This window comes from Elephas maximus, chromosome 19, assembly GCF_024166365.1.
Source record: "Elephas maximus indicus isolate mEleMax1 chromosome 19, mEleMax1 primary haplotype, whole genome shotgun sequence".
NCBI classification, from domain to species: Eukaryota; Metazoa; Chordata; class Mammalia; order Proboscidea; family Elephantidae; genus Elephas; species Elephas maximus.
Window position 1 is genome coordinate 47,725,668 of NC_064837.1, and position 8,613 is coordinate 47,734,280.

The following is an 8,613-nucleotide window of genomic DNA, read 5'->3' on the forward strand; positions in this document are numbered from 1 at the left end:
AAAAACCAAACCCATGTGGTGGAGTTGATTCTGACTCATAGCAATTCTACAGTACAGAGTAGAACTGCCCTACAGAGTTTTCAAGAAGTGGCTGGTGGATTCGAACTGCCGAGCTCTTAACCACTGCGCCATCAGGGCTCCTACTTTCGGCCCCCATTTAATAAGGAGTTCCTGGGTAGTGCAAAGGGTTACCGTGCTCATCTGCTAACTGAAAGGCTGGAGGTTTGAGTCTCCCCAGATGCACCTTGAAAGAAAGGCCTGACCATCTACTTAAGAAAAACCAGTCATTGAAAACCCTGTGGAGCATAGCTCTCTGACACACATGGGTTGGGACTGACTCGACGGCAACTGGTGACTGGTTATTTAGTAAGGTGACCAAGTAGTCTCAGTGTGCCTGGGACTTTCCAGGTTTTAGCGCTGAAAGTCCCTGGTCAGTCCCAGGCAAACGGGGTCAGGAGTTTTTCCTAGTTCCCTGAACCCAGTTCTTAATAAGCTCCTCTAGAGGGCGCTGGAGGCAAAGTATAGAAGGTAGAGATGATTCGAGCATTTGTTCTCCCCAACCCACTCCACCCACTGCCGTCGAGTCGATTCCCGACTCATAGCGACCCTACAGGACAGAGAAGAACTGCCCCATAGAGTTTCCAAGGAGCGCCTGGCAGATTCGAACTGCCGACCCTTTGGTGAGCAGCCGTAGCATTTAACCACTACGCAACCAGGGTTACCATTTGTTCTCCCAGGTGGGAGGTAATAACACCAAGAACATCAGACTTGGGATGCTGTCTTCAGCCAGAGTGGGCTAGAAGACAGCCCTGTGTGAGATCAAATCTCCTCTCAGCCCTCCCACAGGGAAAGCCCCTGTCAGAGAACTGACACCTGCTGAAGAAGAGGGACACAAGCCTGGTGCAAGCAGCTCTCTCGGTTTCTTGATCTGGAGAAAGCAAACCATATATAAATAAATTGTGGTGCATTTCAGGCTGTCAACCTACCAAATATGTTCTAGCTCTAACTCCCCAGACACCGAGACACTTGAGTCTCATTGGCCTGGAGCAACTTAGGCAAGAGCAGAAGAAATTGGCTTGATATTTACATGTGTGTCTATCAGTGATCCACCTTCTCCCAGCGTATGGACCTACCTCACTTGGAGAATTGAGTGGGAAAACATAAAATTTACCTTCAAAGAGGGTGGCAATACTGAAAAAATAATCTTGCTACAATATTTCTGCCAAGAGAGGAGACCTGCACAGATTTGACTTTGGGTATTAGCCTGTCTGTAACCAACAGCAGCAAGTCAGCAGGCTATCCTGATAAGCCAGGTTTCCTGGTACTTCATATGTTTCAACCCCCTGCCTTGGTGCATAATGTGTTTTGTTGTCCATGAGTTCAGCTGGGTTGTAAAATATTTAGAACAGATACTGTCACGGTTGGACTCGACCAATCTTTTATCTGCTTGCCCTTTGTGCTAAACTGCATACTTCAGGCAGTAATTGCAGTTCATACATATGCTGTGAGGACTATTTTATAAGGAGGACCTGGCTGAAAATGCCAACAAAATGATTTAAAGACACAGAGCTTCTATTCATCGCTTTGAATGCCATTAGTGTGGGTATTTCCCTCTGTAGAAATTTCTGGAAAACGACTTTTAGGATACCATCTTGACTGCTGTTCTATGAAGAGAAGTCATTTGCATCTAAGCTCTCCACCCTTTTAAAAAATAATGAAGAACTGAGGGGATTAGGAGAAGAGTGTTGCAGCTCTTAAAGTGTTGCAGAAGAGGGAATGGCCAGTTGGCCGTCAGCTTGAGTTTGCGTCTTACAGGTGGAGATGTCACCCAGAGCACTGAAGTCAGGCAGACCTGGGCTGGAATTCTGTTTTCATCATAAATTGTGTGACCTTGAACAAGTTATTTAATCTTTCTGTGCCTCACTTTCCCCATCTTTAGAACAGGAGATGATATTCATAGCATTACCTCATGAAGCCGTTGCAAAGATTAACTGAGATAATGTGTGCAAAAAGCGCTTAGCCCAGACCCTGGCACCTAGTAGGGGTTCAACAACCATTTGTTGAAGGATTGAGTGGTTCCTTTTTTTATAACTCCACACTGACTGTCTACTCTGTTAATCCAATGTGACTTCAGCTCAGATTGTACAGCAGTTAATTAAGTTATGGCTTTCTTCAGTTGTGTTTACGTATTCTTGTATCACATTGAATGGGTTTGGATGTTTCCCAAGCTTTCTCAGATAATCTATTGGGACCTGTCATCATGATCATGAATAACAATGGGAACCACAGCTGACATTTATTAGGTACATTACTATGTACCAGGTACTGAGCAAAGTGCTTTTCACACAATCTCCTTTTCTTCTCACAACCACCCTGAGAGGTTGATACTTCAGTAATTTTATCCCCACTGTGCAGATGAGAAAATGAAAAATGCCAAAACTGGTCTTAAATCCAGATCTAACTGCGATAAAGCCTGTGTTCTTAACCAGTACTCTTCACATGACTAATTTCATGTTTTACGGGTCGGATTTTACTAGCTTTGCTTTTGGAGAGTGTATTGAACTTTAGGCCCCTGGGTACTGGTTACAAGGTTTTTGGATTTCTGGTGACACTGGCAATGACAACTAATGGTGCTATCACCTGCTATTTAGAGAAAGAAGTAGATTTAATGGCAATTCATTGTAATTTCATTGCAAAGAAAAGTGATCCCAGACTAATAAACTGGCATCATAGGAAACCAGGATGTCAAACTCTTGGCAAAGTTCAGTCCAAGTAGTCTGGAACAGGTTTTTTAACATCCTGAGTATCTGCCTTTCCCCGGCAGAAGATGGTTGGACCTTAGATGAGTCACTCACTTCTCTTCTTTGGCCCTCAGTTTCTCCTTCTGTAAAATGAGAGGAGTAAACCACATCATTGGTTTTTGAATTTTGGTGTGCTTCAGAAAATGCAGATTCCTAGGCTCCACTCTGGTAGATTCAGTAGGCTTGGGTAGGGCCCAGTGAGCCTCCCTGGGGGAGATTCTGAAGCCCATCAAAATTTGAGAACTATCCACCCAGATTGTGACTGGGATTCGATGGTCCCAAGGAGGTATTTTAAAGCTCATGATCCAGGATCATTCTTGGAGGGGAGGAAGACCCATACAAGGCACACACCTAGAAAAAGCTGGGTAATATTCAGAGAGAGTAACTCTGGATAACATCCATTTGATGTTGGTACTTTCTGAAATTTTCTGAGGCTCAACAAGGGAGAACTTTTGAAGGGCTCCCCACTGCTCAGATTGACAGGACACCACAACAGGGATAAAACTCAAACATAACACACCCTATCAGGCATGAGGATAGTTCTTTATCAAGACTATTGTATATTGTATCATTGTAAACTTTACAAGCCATTTGTTTTAAATCTCTCTCTCTACATATATGTATATGTGTATGTATGTGTATATATATATATATATATATATATATATATATATATATATTTTTTTTCCTTCTAGTTTGGTAGTATGAAGAGCCAGAGGCAGGGAGGTGAGGATTCAAAAAGGAACCTTTTTTACACTTATATTGCCTAATATAAGAACACTGGTCTCCAAGAGGATTCTTTTGTCTTGAGTCTTTTGGATTATTGATCTGCAGCAGTGTAATCCCTAGGACAAATGTTCAATATCCATGTCACTTAGTGCTTTGTGCTGTTTGTTAGTACCTGAGGCTATTTTTTCTTTCTCCAGGAAAAATGGTTTGTAGGAGTTGGTTGATCAACTCGGGCCAAAGATCCTAAGTATAGATTTCATTGGTAAAGTGATCTACTCTCATATTAACTTAAGGAATTAGAAAAAAAAGACTCAAAAATATAGAAAGCACATGTGCATATAGTAAGTACTAAGCACATATTGGCTTTTATTACTATTAGATGACCACGGAGTCGTCTTTCACTAATTTTCCCTGGAGGTAAGAGCTGCTGTTGAGCCAGGGGTTGTTTCTTAGATAGAAGACAAGGTTCCTGAGACTAAGGAACATACTACATGTTTGATAGTGTGTTTTTTCCCCACATATGGGATCCTTGGGATGATATTGGTGATGTACAGACTTGTAAGTAATGTTCTTTGAAGTCGTATATATTTAAGTATAAACATAACTACTAAAATAAATATGTTTAAGACTATTTTCTTTTTATGACAAAAGACAATGGTTTCGCATTTATGCTGATATAAAGTTTCCTTTTAAAATAAATTATTCAGATGAAAGAAGTTGATTCAAAGAAAGGTGTTAAATAATAGTTCAGATGGTACCCAGAAATGGCAAAAATTGTGATGGTGGTATGCAAATGACTGAACTTTGAGAAGTGCTGAGTTAGTGAAATTGAACCTGCTTGTTCCCCATTTTACTGCATCTGAAAATATTCATCAACATTCATTTCGTGGTGTTAGAATCTATAGATTGGTTATAAAAATTTAGTGCTGGGCAAGACCTTGAGATCATCATAGACTAATCCCTTTATTTTAGACAGGTAGTTTCCCAGGTCTAGAGATGTTGTTCCTTGTTTAAATTCAAGTACATTAGGGAGGAACTACAATTTTATCGTATTAGAGAAAACATTAATGCTTTCTAGTGGTCTAGATCGCAGAAGTAGAAAAGGGATAGTCCTTTTCTGTCCTCAGCTCATCACACCACAAGTGGATCCCTGCATTTTTGGAAGAGAGACAACAAGATGATGAATGGAAAGTGTGTCCTATGGGAAAGTATCTCATGGGCACCTGTCTTGAAATACTTGAAGGTCTTTCACGTGGAAGAGGATTACTATTGGGTTCCAAGGTGTAAAAGTAGGACTAGGGGTTGAGGCGGATCTTAGCTCAGTGAGAGGAAACACTTTCTAACAGTTAGCTAAAGAAGGAGTGAGTTTTCTTAAGAGATGATGGGCTCTCCCAAACTAGAGGTATTTATTTAAGCAGAGTCATGACAACTCTGGGGGACATGGGAGAGGGAATGTTCTCTATCCAAGTGCGGGGTCAGTGCCTGAGGTGGCTGACCTTTAAGGTCCTTGCCACTTCAGAATGTTAAGGAGTTTTAGTTTTTTGAGGAACCACCACACTGTTTCCACAGCAGCTGTGCCATTTTGCATTCCCACCAGCAATGGATAAGGGTCCCAATTTCCCCACATGCTTGCGAACATTTGTTATTTTCAGTTTTTTTGCCATCCTAATGGGAACGAAATGGTAACTCATTGTGGTTTTGATTTGCATGTCTGATGGCTAATGACACTGAGCAACTTTTCATTTGGTGGCTGTTTGAATGTCTCTTTGGTGAAATGTCTATTCAAGTCCTTTCCCCACTTTAGGACTGTGTTATTGTCAAAGTTTATATATATATTTTGGTTATTATATTCTTGTTGGATATATGGTTTCCAAAGATATTCTCCTAGTTGGTAGCTTGTCTTTTCTCTTTTTTGGTAAAGTCTTTTGATGAATCCAAGTTTTTAAAAAAATTTTTTTTATTGTACTTTAGATGAAGGTTTACAGAACTAGCTTCTCATTTAACAGTACACATATTGTTTTATGACATCGGTTACCAACCCCACAACATGTCGACACTCTCCCTTCTCGACCTTGGGTTTCCTATTACCAGCTATTCTGTCCCCTCCTGTCTTCCAGTCCTTGCCCCTGGGCTGGTATGCCCCTTTAGTCTTGTTTTATGGGCCTGTCTAATCTTTGGCTAAAGGGTGAACCTCAGGAGTGACTTCATTACTGAGCTAAAAGGGTGTTCGGGGGCCATCCTCTCAGGGTTTCTCCAGTCTCAGAAAAACCTTTATGTCTCATATAACTTTTGACTTCTGAATACATCCAAAAAAGTTAAAAGAAACTTTTTGGTGCTGAATGAGAACACATGAACATAAGCCAGTTAGTTTACCATAGTATATTTTTAAAATCAGGCTGTTAGAAATACTTGTTAGCTTAGGTGTTGCATTTTCATCAGGGTTTTAACAATAAGCTATGTTTATTTGAGATGTATGGGTCAGTCTGGTAAACTGAAGTTCTGTCACTTCACACTCAGAAAGCTGCCATCAAGAGTTTATACTTGGAGTGTAACATCAGAATTATTAGGTTAAACAAAGTGAAATTGCCATCTTTTAGGTAAAAACCTACATGGGTAATTTCATGTAGTTCAACCTACTACTAACAGTTTTGCAATTACTAACACATTTAGACACTCTTTTCTACTAAACTCAGTATTTTCATAACCATACTGATCAAAGAAATATTATCACAGTAAGCCAAATTATAATTCAGCATGATTTCTTCTAAAAAGGCTCTGAGCTCCTTTTAGCTTGTTACTGCACAGTGGATCTTTGATTTGCGAAGATGTTAAGTTCTGTAATGTGCAAATCATTAGGAAGTCAATTGTTCCAGCAAGGTTTGCCCAGCGGTGAAAAACAAGATAAACTCACGCACTCAGATGGAGAAACTGTGTGTGTGGCAGTGCTTGGGGAGGAGGGGGCGGGGCGGGGGGGGAGGGTAGTTGAAGGGAAGTATTTTTGAAATAGGATTTAACAAAGTATAATCCCAGCTTCATTGCCTGTTCACATGGGAAACCAAAGCTTTATTTAACTGCAGGCAATGGGAGTTTCACATCGTCAGCACCGTCTTTAAAACCCAAGATTAGTATCTAAACGTGAACGATCAAAACCAAAAAACTGGAGGGATTTAGTTGAACTTTAATGGAGCAGATGTAACATTACCTCAGATTCTCTTTTCAAAAAGTCAAAGTATATCTTTTCCACAAGACATTCATAATATGTTAAAATGAGATAGCTCCTATTTACTTCTCTCAATAGTTCAGCTTTCCAGAATACGTAATTATCATGTATTATAGGAGAGCCACTTAAAAAATATATACTGTTGTCAGTCTGGGAAGATATATAAAATTTGAAATTCCTATGAGCAATTTAGGGGACTATAGGGAACTCCTTTCTTTCCCATTAAAAATTTATAAAATTTAAGCCCTCAAACCTTATGCATTCATACTCAAAATAAATCATAGTTATTTGGAACAGGAATGGGACTGAGAGATAAAGTAGTTCCATCTACAGTTCCAGCAGGCTCAGAGAGTATGTGACCTACCCAATGGCTATGGGGATATGAAAAAAATAAAACCTCTACTACATTCCACATTGTCAAACTAAGGAACACCCCAAACGGTGGTGGTGTCTACCCACACCACTCTGACAAGGGCAATTTTAATTCAACCTGTCCCCCTTGGGGTTAAAAACCTGTCAAATTCCATCTGACTTAATTTTCCACCCTTAAGCCAACTGCCTAGCATTGTACAGGCAGGCTTGCTAAATGTACAGTGCCATCTCCAGCTTACCAAAGGAACCACTGTCATCCTCTTAGAGACTGCCATAACATAGTCAACAACCTGACATCTTGCTCTGGCAATTTTCCATCCGAATCATTTAACAACTCCTCTGCCTCATTTTCACTGTTAGAGAATGTACCAAAGAGGCTGTCCCATTTGTTGGAGATGAGTTGGCTGTTCTCAGTCCTGCAATTCTTGACATCCTAGAAACGTATCTACTTGATAAATTAGTTCGTTGACTCACAAGAAAACAAGAGAAAGGTTCCATACATTATTTAGAAAAAGGTAAGTCATACATTGTTTCTATCTACCTTCAAGCTTCCTCCCCTGCTCTCTCAGGAAGCTGAAGGTAGAGTAGGATCATGGAGTGCTGTGAACTCAGGAACACTACTCAAGTAGCAGTCAACTATCAATTAAGTCATGCTGGTATACAGAGGTTATCCCCACATAAGCACAAGGTCTACATTTATCATTTAGCCATGTTTTTTCAAAGACAATTTAAATGTCATAGATGTCTTCATATTCCTTATCTGGAAATGTAGAAACATTTTTCCTCTTGGAGTCAAAGGCTGACCTGCATATACGACTATAATGTAAAGAAACAGACTTTCCCAAGTGGCTTGTACAACTGAACTTACTACTGTAGCTGTTAATAAACATAGTTGGGTGAGGCAGGGACCCTGATTATGCCAATTTATAACAGCTGTTTGAGAGGCCACTCCATACCAGTAACAAAACTGTATGCGTTATGCATACAAATATTAGTGCATTAAAAACACCGAGACCTTTTTTTTCATTTTTCTTTATTACACTTGGACCTTTAAGAAACATATATCATTAGATATACCACTATTCAGTAAAAATCTATTCTAGTTTTTGTGACACATACGTGTCACAAACTGTCTTGCTTCTAGTCTCCAAGACTTTACTAAGAGTTTATCAAAAAGGTAGCTCTGATCTCTGGGATCCTGAGCCTTGAGGTTTTGAATGTTTTGATTATTGTAAAACAATTTTAAGTGAATGAACTTAATTCCCAGCTGTTATTCTTCTAGAGTGGGCTAATCATTTTGAAGTTATTTACTCCACTACAAGAATATTCAATTCCTTAAGCTTTGTGATCTACTATGTCTTTGGAAAACTTGGTAAAAAAGTAATTTTTCTGTATAATAAGGATAAACTTACCAGAACATACTCCATGTTAATTATAAAACAGTATAGATAATGTAGATGTGCTGTGTTCGCTTTGACTATTTCATAACTA